This window comes from Theropithecus gelada, chromosome 9 (genome assembly GCF_003255815.1).
Source record: "Theropithecus gelada isolate Dixy chromosome 9, Tgel_1.0, whole genome shotgun sequence".
Taxonomy (NCBI): Eukaryota; Metazoa; Chordata; class Mammalia; order Primates; family Cercopithecidae; genus Theropithecus; species Theropithecus gelada.
In genome coordinates this window covers 73162917-73177807 of record NC_037677.1, presented here as the reverse complement: position 1 = coordinate 73177807, position 14891 = coordinate 73162917, and the positions used below count along the sequence as shown (strand labels likewise).

At 41.9% G+C, this 14891-nt stretch overlaps 1 protein-coding gene across 12 annotated transcripts in view; it reads right to left on the bottom strand.

Annotated features, from left to right (window-relative positions):
- The window catches only part of RHOBTB1 (Rho related BTB domain containing 1), a 131057-nt gene that overhangs the window by 66709 nt on the left and 49457 nt on the right, over positions 1-14891 (bottom strand). For 4 of the 12 annotated variants that reach the window (XM_025397226.1, XM_025397215.1, XM_025397220.1 and 1 more), the window contains exons 1-2: positions 8172-8476; positions 5997-6047 (exon numbers count right to left, since the gene is read on the bottom strand). The exons of 1 other annotated variant lie outside the window; for it this stretch is intronic. The gene's annotated coding sequence lies outside the window, so the exon portion shown is untranslated. Of the gene's footprint in view, positions 1-388; positions 461-5996; positions 6048-8171; positions 8477-8850; positions 8964-14891 lie in introns of those variants that run through there. 7 more of the 12 variants (XM_025397223.1, XM_025397216.1, XM_025397222.1 and 4 more) reach the window with 3 other exon arrangements.

The following is a 14891-nucleotide window of genomic DNA, read 5'->3' as shown; positions in this document are numbered from 1 at the left end:
CTATATGGTGAAAGTACAATACAATGGTGTGATACCACGTCATCTCTTTCCAATTCTGTGCTCAGCCACATCAGCAGCTTGAAATTGGACGTGGTGGGAATATTTACACCACAGAAATCAGCAGCCACTACCAATCAGTGCTTGCTTTATTGTTCTAGATCTAAGAAAATAATTTCAAACTGTTAATAATGGAGATTAAACTTAAAAGTGTGCTGTATGTGGAGGTGTGGCACTATGAATAGTACATTTGAAAAATATTCTTTCAGTATTAAAAATTATCATCCGGTTCAGCAAGGAAGTGATTCACATCATGGATGAATGAGTAGAGTTCTGACATATGTCTTTGATGTTTCACTTTTGTCTTACTGATTAACATAAAAGAAAATACCTGCCAGCATTTATATGGGAGCTGCACCCCTTAATCAACTGCAACATAGGTTGGCCTATGGGTAGAAGAGTTCTGCAAAAAACAACAAAAGCATACTGTGAGACCTAACCGGCTATACTGAATTTACAATAACAAGTATTACAGAGTTTATTATTATTTGTAAACAGTGTACTACACATTCTTTATGTCACTAAAATTTATGTCAATTTGTGTATGCACATACACGCATTTTACTTTTTTCCAGGAGAGCTGGTTGATTTACCAGGTCATCACCACCTACATCCCTCCTATGTTTAAGATTCCATGGCTCTCTATTATGATTCAAGAAACAAGCAAATAAAATAAGGTCTGGTTATGGCCTATGAAGCATGAATTTCAGCATAAGATATAGTAACCACTATTCTTTAGGACCTCATGACTCAAAGTGTGGTCCACAGACCAGCAGCATGGCATCAATGGGGAGTTTGTTAGAAATGCATGATCTCAGGCCCCATCCCAGAATTACTGAATCAGAATCTGCACTTTAACAAGATGCCCATTCTTGTTGTACACACATGAAAGCCTGAGCACAGCTTTAAAAGCAATTAATTCCTTGGTAAGAATAAAAACTCACATATAATCAGTTTGAGATTAGTAGAAGGTTAAGGACAATATAGCAACTGGTGAGTTCTCAGCACCTAGCCCCAGTTCAGCCACTTCATAGCACTGGGAAAGACATATACTTGCTACTTTTAAATTTGAAGAAAAGGACATCCATCTTGTAATATGCATTTACCAAATACTAAAAGTGAAATTGCACCATCAGGATAATAAAGTCTATTCTAGGCCACTTGGATTATTACTAAAAAAGGAAAAACAGGTACAAGTATTTAAAAAATATGTATCAAAGCGGTAGCTTTCCTCCACATATGTGATGAATTGGAGGTGTTGGCAGGGACTCGGTTCCAAAAGTCCAAAGCAGGGCAGCAAGTGCCACATGACGAAATGTGGCAGCTGGGGAGAGGAGTGCAGAAAACACTTCCCAGCGATGTAATTTAGGCCAAGGTACTTATCAAGTGCTGCCGGTGAAATGGGGAAATTGTGGTGTTTATGCTTTTCCTATCAATATATCAGTCAGCAACACAAGACAAAAAGAAAAGGCAGGAGCAGCATACCTCAAATACTCAATACTACAGTGAATTGAAATGAAGGTAGGAAAGTCTCACATTTCAAAATTGAAAGCAAAAATTTTCTACTGGCAATAATATTCTCCGGAAATATTTCTTAGTTATCTGGCTGGAAATAGTGGCTTTGAGATACAAAGTTCCATGTAGAACACACGTTAGCTACTTAGGAACAGTGTCTGGAAGAAAATGAGAGCCACAAATCTGCAAAAGAAGCTTGGTATTAGTTTGCAGCAGAAACTAAGGCAATAAAATAATTCAATGCAAGTAAACTTTGGCAACCCTAGAGTGTGAAGAAAACAAATGTAATGGAGACTGGGCCACTAGAACCCAGAGACACCACTGGGCCTGTTGTGTTCAAGAAAAAAAAGGTTCCTATAACCATTCCTTGCAAATCAGAAATCAAATGACTCCAGTAAATTTAGAGACAAAATGATACAACTGCCCTAATATGTTAAAACACTTTCTTTTGACATACTCTAGGAAGGCTAAGAAGAGAGCTAACCCTTATTGAGCACCTACTATGTGCTTTACATGCATGAGGCTTTTCTAACATCCTCATAACCCTCTGATGGGGGAGGGGATACTGTTCCCATTTTACAGTTGAGGAAAGTAAGGTCATATTTCACCTAAGTTGCATAGTTAATGAAAAGCCAGAGTTTGGTCAAAATGAAAAAGCGCCAAATGGATCACATAACAAAGACAGCTTGGAAGGGTTCTTGTAACAAAGACAGCTTAGAAGGGTGTTATGTTTTGAATAAGAGAAAAAGACTATTTTATCTCCCACACCACCGAAGATAAGTGAGGTTTCTCCTACTACCCACCAGATCTTTACACGACTAGAATTCTCTTATCAGCATTTCTGGATGTACCTTGGGTTTCACATGTATATCATACTTGCTAGTTGTATTTCAGGCTATGTTGGAAGATTTAGAAGACTTGGCACTTTTCAGGCAGTGTTATGTAACGGCACTGGGCTTTGGCTGGGACTTGGAAGCCTGGGTTCAGTTCAGACGGTGTCACTTATTAACTATGAGAGTAGTCAAGTTACGTTGCCTCTCTGGGTGCCAGTGTTTTCCATCCACATGAGGTTGGGCTAGGTATCCTTAATAAGGACATTCCTGGCTCCATGATTCAACTCTCTCTGACCCAACTGTTTAAGATTGTGACACCTTCCATCAAAATACATTTAAAATGACCTAAACAGTTAGCCAATTTATCTAGGCAAAAATGTTATGTAGTTCAAATTTAAATACAAAATTTAGAAAGTAGAAACAAACCCAGAAGAATAACTTCTATGCTCCAACATCTGCAAGAGTAACCTGGAATGAAATGGTTTAAAGCGTTGCTTTTGGTGGTGGGTGCGGGGAGGTGTTATTTAGAGCAAATATATATTCAAGTTCTTAGACAGCATTGGGTGCAAATCCAAGCTCTGTTTCCTAGTAGTTCTTTAACATCTCTGAGTTCCATTTCTTGCCTCTGTAAAGTTGGAATTGATCATGAATATTAGCTGCAATTTAGTTAACGTGTCTGGCATCTAGTAGGGGCATAAATGCTAGTTTATTGTTATCGCAGCAGTCATTAAGAGTTTGGTCTATGGTTGGGTAACAATTCAAAGGAAATTTCTCCACAGAGAGATAGAACCTAAGATCATAACCTTATTAACACTGGGAACTTGCCATTAACCTGTGTCTATGCAATAAATAAACTCAGGTGCACAGTGGAGACATGTAATTGCTTTCTTCTAGACCTATTGGCATCGCTTTCTTTGTAAAACTTGCTAATTCGTTCTTTAGTGGATAAAGCCTGATCAGAGGCATGCTGATGTATTTGATGACAGAGCTCAAGGAAGTTTCTGAAGACAGGAGTGTCCTGGGACATCTGGAAAAAGTGACAGTCATAATCACATGTCCATCGTTTTTGGCATCTTTTGCCAGTTTTCCAATATCTGTCCTATGGGCACAAGGAACAAAAGGTGCCAGGAAAAGGAGGAAGTGGGTTCTATTTGTTTACAAACTAAAAATAAAAAAATTCTGATGCTAACAAATAACTAATCTGTAAATATCCCATCCATTGGAGTGACTGCTTCTTGATCCTTCCCCCAAAAGCTTTCCCTTTCCTTTTCCTCTTCCCTGCTGCCCACACACTCACCCATCTCCTGCCCTCGTCTACACACACTTTTTGGAACTCATTTTCCCCTCCCTCTCCAAGTTTTGTTTTGGTCTTGTGATGTTGGTGGGAAGCCTGGTGGAGAAGAGAAGCATTCAAATCACCTATGCTCTTTAAACCCTAAAACATGAAGCCAGAGGGAAACTTGAATGGCCTATTTTCTAAAAGGAAGACCAAGAGAAATTTTTAAACATTTCTCTGTTTTCTACAGGTATATTTCTTGAGCAAAAAATGGCAGAATTTCAAATGTTTCCAGCCATTTTAAAAGAGGTAAGTCATGCATACTAACCAAAGCCTTATGAAATTCAAAAGAGAAAACAAATGATTGCTAAATGATTATTATTAGAGATACCATGCTAATTCCTAGATCTCTTTTGTTCATAATGTTATATGATTCAAAGTATAATTTTAGTGCTTAAAATTATAGGTTTATGGTTGCTATATTGATATTTTTGTTACATACCATTATCACAACTAACCCTGTTGATGAGGTCTTGGCCTGTAATGGGATCTTCCCAATAATAATAGTGCTGTTATAGAATGTGACCTATTTTGTAATGATCCACTATACAACAACTTTTACAGGACAGAGGTGTTATAGGACAGCTTATAACATCCCTTTAAATGCTTAAAAAATATCTTCACTAATTAAGATTTTAGAGCTATCAGCTTGAGTGGGGGTTATCAGTACATTAAAAAAGATGATATCCTAAGGTTTGCTTTCATAATTTGTTTCCCATTTCATTTTTTAGTACCCCTTTATATAAAACTAGCTAAGAAGGATTCACAACTGTTACAAATTACTTTATGAAAAGAAAGAGGGGAGAAAGGAACTAGGGGAACAGAAGAGAGAGAAGCCTGTCAATTCAGGCAAAACCTGAAAAAGGCCTGCTTAATCTTTGGTTGTTATCAGGACTTTGGTTAGGATTTATCTATTACGTATCCGAATCCATCTACGTGGTGCCTTTCAGACAAACTGAGGTTCCAGGAAAAATCCAGTACTTTTAAACATCATGCCAAATTATTATGCTTTCTCAAAGATGCCGTGCAGATTCAAACAGCTCACAATTTTAGGTTACTATGCTTGTGAAGCAATAACATCTTTGAGTTTGAGATATTGCAATTTAGCGGTTCTGGATGACTACATAATCTCTCCCTGTTGGGTTGAAATTCTACATTCTACCCTTTCCCAAACTCTCACCGATTAATCATCTACCCAGACAAAAAAAATGTGCTTGGAAATTTTTTTTCATGCATATATGGAATTGCAAAGTAATTCCACAGAGTGGAAAATACTAAACTTCTCATAAATGTACCACTGATCCCCAATTCAGCCTTCTGGCAAGTATAATCTTGATTTATTCTCTATTGTTTCATACCTGAATGTTTAACATCTTGCCTTTTAAATCTTCTGTAAAATCTTCAAGGCCAGAGACCCCCACAATAAAAACTTTCTTATATCTTTGACAGTGTCATGCCAGAAAGTACACATGAATACTTACAATTTCACTAATTTACTTAAGAGAATAGAATTGATTATTTTGCAACAGCTGGGCCATTGTTATTATATGTGCTAGTAATTACCAAATTATCTTAAACAAGTCACTTAACCTTCTTTGTCTTCAGTTTCCCTAGTGGAAAACAATTTTTCAACTAGAGAGTTTAGGTCTTAGGGTAAGACAAAAACTTTAAAAAAAAAAATCCTATTTGTGCCATTTAATAGAAGTAAGAATTGAACATATTATTTAATGTCTCTAAACTTCCAACTCCTCACCTGTAGTTTGGAACTCAAGGTAGTGGTTTCACCTCCCCGAGATATTTTTTTTTCTTTTTGAAGCAGAATAAGACTATTAATATAAAGAATGCAGCACATTACCTGAACCGTGATTCATGCTCAATAAGTCAATTATTATTATATCAAGTTTCTTCCACCCCAGAGTGCTAAGATTAGCATAGAAGTAAACCCTCAATTATCAAGCACCCAGATCCCCAGTATTCTCAAGCGTGGGCACCATTCTGATGCCTAAAGTGAAAAATAAAACGTCGTATGAAGGACAAACTGGTTCGAGGCCCATATTTGTACCATGGTACTCACAAAGTAAGCAATAATTTTAATAATCATTGAACTCATGACATCCATAACTGAGTCCATAAAAAGGTCAAAGACAAAATTTTTAAAAGACAAATGATTAAGAAACCTGTTCTGAAATGCATGCTCAAAATTAGATACAGAATGTTACCAATCTATAGTCATGGGTTTGCACAAAGACACTGACCTGGCTTGCTGGAAGTGAAGAACAGAACACTCGGCTCACAGCTGGACTTACCTACATAAAAGAGAGAAATACTTTATAAATTCTACTGCCTGCCAGGAGTACATGGGGAGCCACTAAAATTTTCAACATACGTTGTTTTCTTTTTTTTCCCCCGAGAAAGGGAAGAATCTGCTTTACTTTTGCTAAGTGCCAGTGTTAATGTGGCATTTCTTAGGGTCAAATACATCCTGAAATAGCTAGGTTAACATTTTGCAGGATTTGTGAAAATACATTTTTGAGCACTTGGGACGATACCAAAAAAAAAAAAAAAAAAAAAAAACCCAAAAAACATTTGGCCGCAAACCGATAGATAACAATGAAAATCTTAGAGGCATTTTACAATACAGAAGTCATAGATGTGGTCATCCTATTCAAAATAGCATTTTTAGACAACATAATCATAATTAAAAGACCAAACAATTTTGTTTTTTCCCGTTGTATTTGTATAACTTATCATTTGTATTATTGAGCCAATAACATCAAACTGTTACATGTGTTTCTGTTTCCACCTGTGTGATCACACAGCTTGCGTTATGCACTTAAAAAATTTTACACTATCTTCAAACTCTGGGAAAGCAATAATGGGCAAAATTAGTATATTGACTATGATATTCTTGCTTCCTAATGATTTTCCAAAGCCTTCTGTACTAGGATCAACTGGTTAAAGCTTTTTCCCATTAGTATGTCCAAATATGATCCAGGAATCTCAGAGGAAACCATGTTTAATATAATAATTTACTGCCCACTCCACCTGTGGAGCAGAATGCAGACATTATTTATACTGAAAAGAGCTTGTGTTTATTTTCTAGCAACCAGTGACTCTCTTAGGCATCTACAAGGTTACTGGAAATGAAACGTAGTTCCAAATTTCTAAATAGCGTTTGTAAACAAACTTACCAGAGTATGTTTAAAAAGGTCTAAGGCTTGCTAAGACCAAACAAACACAGCCTATTGACTATTTACTATCTGCTGCTCGTCAGAGGACTTATACAAAGATGCAACCACCGATAACGGTATTTTTTTTTTTCGGTTTAGAGTATGTTAGTGTAGAACGTACACCACAGCCTCGGTTGGGGGTGGGGGAGCCCCAAACCAGTGAAATCTCAAGCTGAGCGTTTGGCTGGAGTTCAACAAGGCTCAGTGAACAGCACAGGATGGGGAAGTTCAAAGTCAGGGCGACTCTTTTGGTCTTAACTTCCTAGATTTTCCTAGATCTGGGTGCCTCTGTGTATATATTAACCTTCATGCATTTTTGCCCCCAGCAAATGTGTACAGTCAGCTCCAAAGGCACAGCTTGTGTGCTAACGTGCAAAGCCAAGTCAAAACCCTGTGCTTGGCGCTCCCTTCTAACTTTTTGGCTTGTCCAAGTCTAAATATTGACATTGCTCCTCAGTTGAGATGTTTGATACTGCTGGGGATGGAAACGGTGCAGCTAACAGTAGGATCTAATGATATATTTGTACATAGTTGTGCCTGCCTTCCACTTCCTTTCGGGGGGAAGAGGGCTGGATTCTCTTGCCTGCACATCTCCCCTTGGTTGTTTTCCCCAAAGCCGAGCACACACAGACAAGGTAAGGTGTTCTGCAAGCCCCTCATGGCAGCTTCTCCTGTTGTCACAGCAACTCACAACAGACTCCATAGACACGGGGTTGCGGGGGAGGGGAAGGGAACGCCAAACTGTGGGCTGGCCAGTCAACTCTCAAGAGGGTGCAAGCCCCAAAGGGGCTAGCTTATTCCCCTGTTCGGGTCCTCCGGTACCCGCCCTGCCTTCCCCACACTGGCCTTCGAAGGGGAAGCGCCTTCTCGTCGGCGCGGCACCACCCCCTCCCTGGCGCAGCCAGCCTGATAAGGGTGCCTGTTGTACATTTTCTCAGCTCCAAGTTAGGGGTGCGGCTGTGCGGGCGCTCCTAGAAATCTCTTGTGCTCGCCTCTGATGGGAGGGTTCCTGGCCTCTCGGAGAGGCGAGGGCGGCCCCCCTAGCGGCTCGGTCCCACAACTCTCTCTCGGGGCGCTGCTGGCCGCGTGGCACGGCCCGGGGCCCGCACTTGCCACCCGCTGGGGCCGGGGCGGTGGGGGCTCCGCAGCGGCTGCTCGGAGAAGTTTCATAGCATAGAGCACTCACGACACAGAACCTACCCTGAAGCCGAGCGAGACGCGAGCTCTCTCCGCCTTCAAGGGCCGGGGGGAGCGGGGGGGCCCCCGCCACTCAGCAGCAGCCACGGCTGCGCGCGGTCGCGGGTGTGCGGGGCCCCTGCGCGCGGCGCGCCGCCCGCCGCCCAACTTTGCACAAAGGCAGCATGGCACTGCCTCGCCCTGCCGCCTCGCCCGGCGCCGCGGCCGCTCTTCCCAGTCCCGGGCGAGAGGGGCTCGCCCCTTTCCACCCGCAGCCCTCCCCTTCGCCTGCCCCCACCCCGCTCCCAGGCGGGGCAGCCGGGCGGAACGGAGCACCCGGCACCTCGCTCCGCCGCCGTGGCGGCCGCCGCTCGCACTGTGACGTTAGCAGCCTTCGCGGCTATTTATATCCACACGATTGGATTTCATTCATGAAACCGGGGCCTGGTGTGTCTGTGCTCTGGGACACGGGTGGCAAAGGTGCCTTGGCTCTACGCAGACCCGACGGGCCCGGGCACGGAGGCAGATCGCCCGGGACAAACCGACACAGAGCATGGGAGACCCCCGCCCTTTCCCCGCGCTGCCGGGAGTGGGGAGTCTGGGCCATCTGTGTCCCCGTACCCCATCCCCAACATCCCATCCACTCCCGTGCCTTTGCTGGCTCTTTGTCCCAGGCTTTGGAAAAGTAAGTTGGGCCACTAACCGGCTGGGCAGCATGGCTTTCTTCCCCCTAGGAGCTGACCGGCCGCGGACTCCGAGGGAGGACATTGGCTTTTGTTTCAAAACCGAGCCCAGCTGCTGACTAAGGGCTGCGTTAGCCCAGCCTCCTCCTCCCTGGGCGGCTGCACGTGTTGGCTGGCTCTTCCATTCTGGGTTACCTTCCTCTGCGACTTGGCCGGAGGGGTCCCCGCAGGGGGCGTAGGGACGCACCGCTGACCCCGACCCGGGTACAGAGGTGATTTACAACCTCCTGCAAACGGCTGAGTGAGGTGGTGAAATTGACTGTGGCCTTCCACAGACAGCCCATGCCTCCCCACAGAAACTGTTCTCTCCCCCAGGCTGACGGTGAGTTCTGAGGACAGAACCAGGGGTAGTTTTCATGCATTCACTTAAATGCTTATAGAATGACAAGAAGCCAGGTGTCTTGCCAAGCTCTAAAGAGGTGACATGAAAGCAACCAACTGGGTTCCTGCCCTCAGGGAGCTTTCAGTCAGCCTGCTAAAATTAGTATGCCTAACAAAACCCATCACTCCCAGCCTGCAAAGAGACCACTGGGGAATAAAGACACGACTGTGTTCAGCTACCCAGAGGAATGAATATATTAATTTAATATACCTTTATTGAGTAGGCTGTATGCGGAGAGCGGGGGATACAAAGATGGAAACAATGTCATTCTTGGCCTCACCAGTTCTCAGGTAATGTGTTCCTGAGATACTGAAGGCCTGGGAAAAAGAGAGTCCATCCTATTATAAGGGCTACTTCTTTGGCTTATCCCTCCAAAAACAGGATGCGTGAAAAAATTCTAAAAGCAAACACACTTCTCCGTCCCTCAGTTTCTTCCAGGAAACCGTCTTCAGTTTCCTGATGAATTACCCTACGGCCAAGATTCCCAGGTGAATTCCAGTCCAGTGGATATTTCTATTCTTCCTTGCTTGCTTATATTCTCTTGAAGTCAAAGGCTTGCCTGGTGCTCTCTGAATCCCCCAGAGACCCCAGAAAATAGTGGAATCCAATGTTTTTACGAGGAAAGGTATCACCGGTAACCTCCATTGTTTAAGCCATTCCCATGGCAGTATCTTTGAAAATGGAGTTACCAAGGTCCTAGTCTTTGATACCAGAGAGGGTAGTGAAAAGTCAAGCACAGGTGTCTACTCCAAGAACACATCCAAGAGGTGGGTGATCATTTACTTGGCATAAAACTGAGTTCCCATCCTGGCGCGGTGGCTCACGCCTGTAATCCCAGCGCTTTGGGAGGCTGAGGTGGGCGAATCACAAGGTCAGGAGTTCGAGACCAGCCTGGCCAATATGGTGAAACCCCGTCTCTATTAAAAATACAAAAATTAGCTGGGCGTGGTGGCACACGCCTGTAGTCTCAGCTACTTAGGAGACTGAGGCAGAAGAATCGCTTGAACCTGGGAGGCAGAGATTGCAGTGAGCCGAGATTGCGCCACTGCACGCCAGCCCGGGTGACAGAGCAAGACTTAGTCTCAGGAAAAAAAAAAAAAAACAACAACTGACTTCCCTTAGTATTTTGCAAAATGACTCTATCTTACAAAGGCTTAATCAAAATACATTCTTTTTCAGGTACAAATTTCTTGGGAAAAGTTAATTAACCCTGTTCACTCCTAGCAATCAGTCCTCTTCATTGCAAGCCATTTCTCTTCAAACTGCCCTGGCAGCTAAAAAATAGGGTTCTTTTGAGGGTAGAAACTCAAAAGAAATGGGAATCAACGTGTACTGCGGCCCCCATATGTGGCGGGCACAGGGCTGGGTGGCTTAAAACACATTTTCTCATGTAATCCCCACAACAACTGACAAGGCAGATGCTATTATTATCCTAATTATTTTACAGACGAGGTAACAGGCATGGAGAAGTTAGTTTTCCGATGTCTTGACAGTTGCATTTGCACCTGGGGTGGTCTGTGCCAAAGTCTTATTTTATCACTGACCTGCTTTTTAACAGCCTGCTTTTCCTCAGTTTCTTCCATTTTCTCAGTTCTAAACTAAAAAGAGTTCAGTGTCATACTTCTCTTACATAATAGGCAGGCGCCTATACCAGAAAGACACACAAAGACCCCACCTGGCAGGGTACCCTTCAGCTCTTGACCTCCACCCCCAGGGCACACCAAGGCTCACAGGCTTCCAAAAGATGTTTCTTCTAAAGGGGATAAAGAAAGTCAGCCATCTTGGAATTACCTAGTTGAGTGCCTAAATCTGAGGGAAACTGGAAGCACTTTCAAGAAAATAAGTTGGTATCAACAGTAATTCAGATACAGCAGAGTAAGTCATTGTTCTAGGAAGTCCTTCCAAACAAGGGCAGTGATCAAAGAAAGACGTTGCCACATGGTACTATGCAGCCCCAAACTTTACGTATAAAACCTCAGACTGGAAAAGTTGGAGAAAATGCAGCAAGTAGTACAGACTGTATTTTGCCAATAGGAGAAGAGAGAAAGGGAATCATAGCAAATAACGCCTGTAATCACTGCCATGAGTGTATCCCTGCTCTTGTCATGAAACGATCAATTTTTGTATACTGAAATCATTGCTTGCTGATAGAATCAGTACCATTCCCTTTAAGTAAACATAAAAAATGGTACCTAAGTGGAATTAAAGCAACATTGTGTATTTAAACACTTTCATGTTTCTATTGCACAAAGGTGACTTAAAAACTTTAGATTAACTTTTATGGCAGCCATTTTATCAAAGTCATAGGATTAAAAAAAAATCCCACAGGCCGGGAGCGGTAGCTCAAGCCTGTAATCCCAGCACTTTGGGAGGCCGAGACGGGCGGATCACGAGGTCAGGAGATTGAGACCATCCTGGCTAACATGGTGAAACACCGTCTCTACTAAAAAATACAAAAAACTAGCCGGGCGTGGTGGCGGGTGCCTGTAGTCCCAGCTACTGGGGAGGCTGAGGCAGGAGAATGGTGTAAACCCGGGAGGCAGAGCTTGCAGTGAGCCGAGATCCGGCCACTGCACTCCAGCCTGGGCGACAGAGCGAGACTCCGTCTCAAAAAAAAGAAAAAAAGAAAAAAAATCCCACAATCTAGACATAGAATTGTTCCACCATCACAAAAGAATCCTCTCATACTACCTCTTTATATTTGCACCCCCAACCATAAATCTGTTGTCCATCTCTAGAGCTCTTTTATTATTGTGAGACTGTTATATTAATGGGAACGTAAGTATGTAATGTTTTGAGATTTACTTTTTTTTTCCTAAGCATAATGCTCTTGAGTTTCATCCATGGTGTTGAACACATCAGTAGTTCATTCCTTATTATTGCTGAATAAATTTTTATTGCATGGATGTACCAGAGTTTGTTTATCCATTCACCCACTGAAGGATATTTGAGTAGTTCCCAGTATTTTTCTATTAATATTATGAAAAACACTTCCATAAACATTTGTGTGTAGGTTTTGTGTGAGCATAAGTTTTTATTTCTGTGGGATGAATACTGAATAATGCAATCGCTAGGTCACATGCTAAATAACAAACTGCTGAACCATTTTCCAAAATGGCTGCACCGTTCAGATTTCCACCAGTAATGTATGAGAGATCTCCACATCCTCAGTAACATTTGTATTGTCATCATTTTTTAAAAAGTTTCACTTGTTATAATAGTTGTGCAGAGACAACTCATTGTAAGTTTTAATTTGCATTCCCCCAATGAATAATAATGTTGAATATATTTTCATTGGCCTTTTTTGCCATTCTTATCTCCTCTTTGCTGAAATATCTGCTCAAGTCTTTTGCCTATTTTATAATTGGATTGTCTGTCTTTTTGCTGTTGAGTTTTTAAGAGTTTTAAAAAATACATTCTGGGGTGGTAGAATTTTCAAATTGCAAATTAAGTACTACCATCCCAAGGGAACTCTATTTTCAACTCAAATGTATTGTTCAACATTTCTATTGCCATCAATTTTATCAAGAACATTCTTAGGTAAGAGAAGTACTTACATAAAACTCCTATAGAAAGGGTCTTTTCAGGATTATTTTATAAGACTGCATTTCAGTGGTTGGTAAGACACAGGGAGACCTTAGCCACGTGTAGCCGAAGCTGAGCCTTGTGACAGGTGCAGATGCCTCCTGGGACCAAAGCAGCTGGACACAGCAGTGGCTTTGTTCAATCAGAGCTAACCTAAGAAGAGAGATTCATGCTGTCCATCTCTCTGCTCTGGATGCAGCATGTGATGCTGTCATTGGCTATTTACAAGAAATTATCCTGGATGATGAGTTCCAGGTGTTACAGAGAAATTTTGGGGACTAGTACTAATAGGGGTTTGAAGCACAAAAGAGAATAAGCTCATGTACAGCCCCATTTTAAAGAATAAGTGTTTGGTAGAAAGGTATATTGAGAAACAGTTGTTGGAGTAGATTTTTGCAGTTAAGCCAGTGGCTTTAATAACACCCAACAACTTTTTGGCACCCTAAAGAGGAAGACATATTTATGTCTGCTCTGCTGGTGACATATTTATGCTGCTCGGGCTTATGGATTTTCTGACTTTTAAGGAAATGCTTCTGGACTACGGAGGAGAATAAGAAGGCTGGGCACCGGCCTTTAGCAGTGGTTTAGTGGCAACTGCCTTGTACAAATCATTTTACATGTTAGCTTCTAGCAGTGAGGTCGGTCTGGACAGCACGGGCCTAATAGGCTGTCGGGCTCCAGCTAGTGAGGACAAACAGGAAAGACTGACTGTTCTGAGGCTCTTCATTGATGCTAAGTATTGACGGGTCATAAGGAAAACGACTTGACCTCCTGGGACCTGTTTCTCCTAAAATACCTTATTGCGTTCAGTCACTCTAGTATTCCTGCTAAAGTATATACTTCTCCAAGGTGCTTCTGAGTCAGACTAGTCTCCAACAAGATGATGTCCAGCCTTCCATCTAGGGTCCCTTCCCCAGCTTTCATGTCATGGATATGTCAACATCATGGCGTAACCTACCACCACTAACCCTTTCTATCCCAAATACCACAGGCTGTCTTTGAACGAATCTGTGTGTTCATAGTTTTTGCACATGTGCATAGTTTTGCATAGTTTGGGGTAAAAGTGAAAAACCCTTCAGTTTGGGGTAAAAGTGAAAAACCCTTCAGTCTGAGTGGCCCAGCTCTGCAGGATTTTGACTACTTGGGAATTATTTCAGGTATTACTCAGACCAACTCTTCAGATCTCTAAAGCTCCTATTGTCTTCCCACTGTTGTGGGGGAAGTCAGAGCAAGTTTTGGTTGCGGGAATCAACTAAAAAGTGATGTCTTTTCCCTAAAAGCTATAGGTGGACATTAACTCTTAGGTTTGTAGTCCAGTTATGACTGTTGATATTGACGTGGTTTCCAGGAGAAGCTTCTTTTTTTTTTTTTTTTTTTAAAAAGCATAATTTTGGAAACAGATTTATAGATGAATACTCAGGTTAACCTAATGGATCTATTCTTGGCATTTCCTAGGATTACCCGTTTAAAGACAGAAGCATTAGATACTGTGCACTTTTCATTGTTAGTTCTATGAAGACAAAGTGTCTTCTCCACTGCAGTTTCTATTTTACTGGGCACCAATGAAATGCAGGCTATGTACTGAAAATAGACGAAAAGGTATCCTTTTCTTATAGTATGTTAAATTATTTGTGTGGGTTTGCCTAAAGTCCTTTCTGTGTGGATTCATTCATTAGGTTTTCTGTTGGGGTAGGGTGATTTTGGTAAAAATGTGATTTTGCAAATTCTGCAACTCTAACTACAGTCTTTCTGTCAAAATTTATCCTACCAAGATGGTGTTCCACTGGTCTAACTTAACATGCATAAGAGGAGGTAGCAAACAGTTTTTATGGTCATCTGTCTGACTTTGTTTAGGCATGGCTTAGCAGATTGAAAAACGTGTATGTCACAACTCCAGAAAAGAAAAAGACAACAGTTTAATGTATAATGTGTATCTTTGACTTTTTAATAAGCAAAACTATGATTTTGTACTGGAAAAAATCTACATTTGAGAGAGAAATTTATTTCACGAACTACATTCTTAATATTACAAAA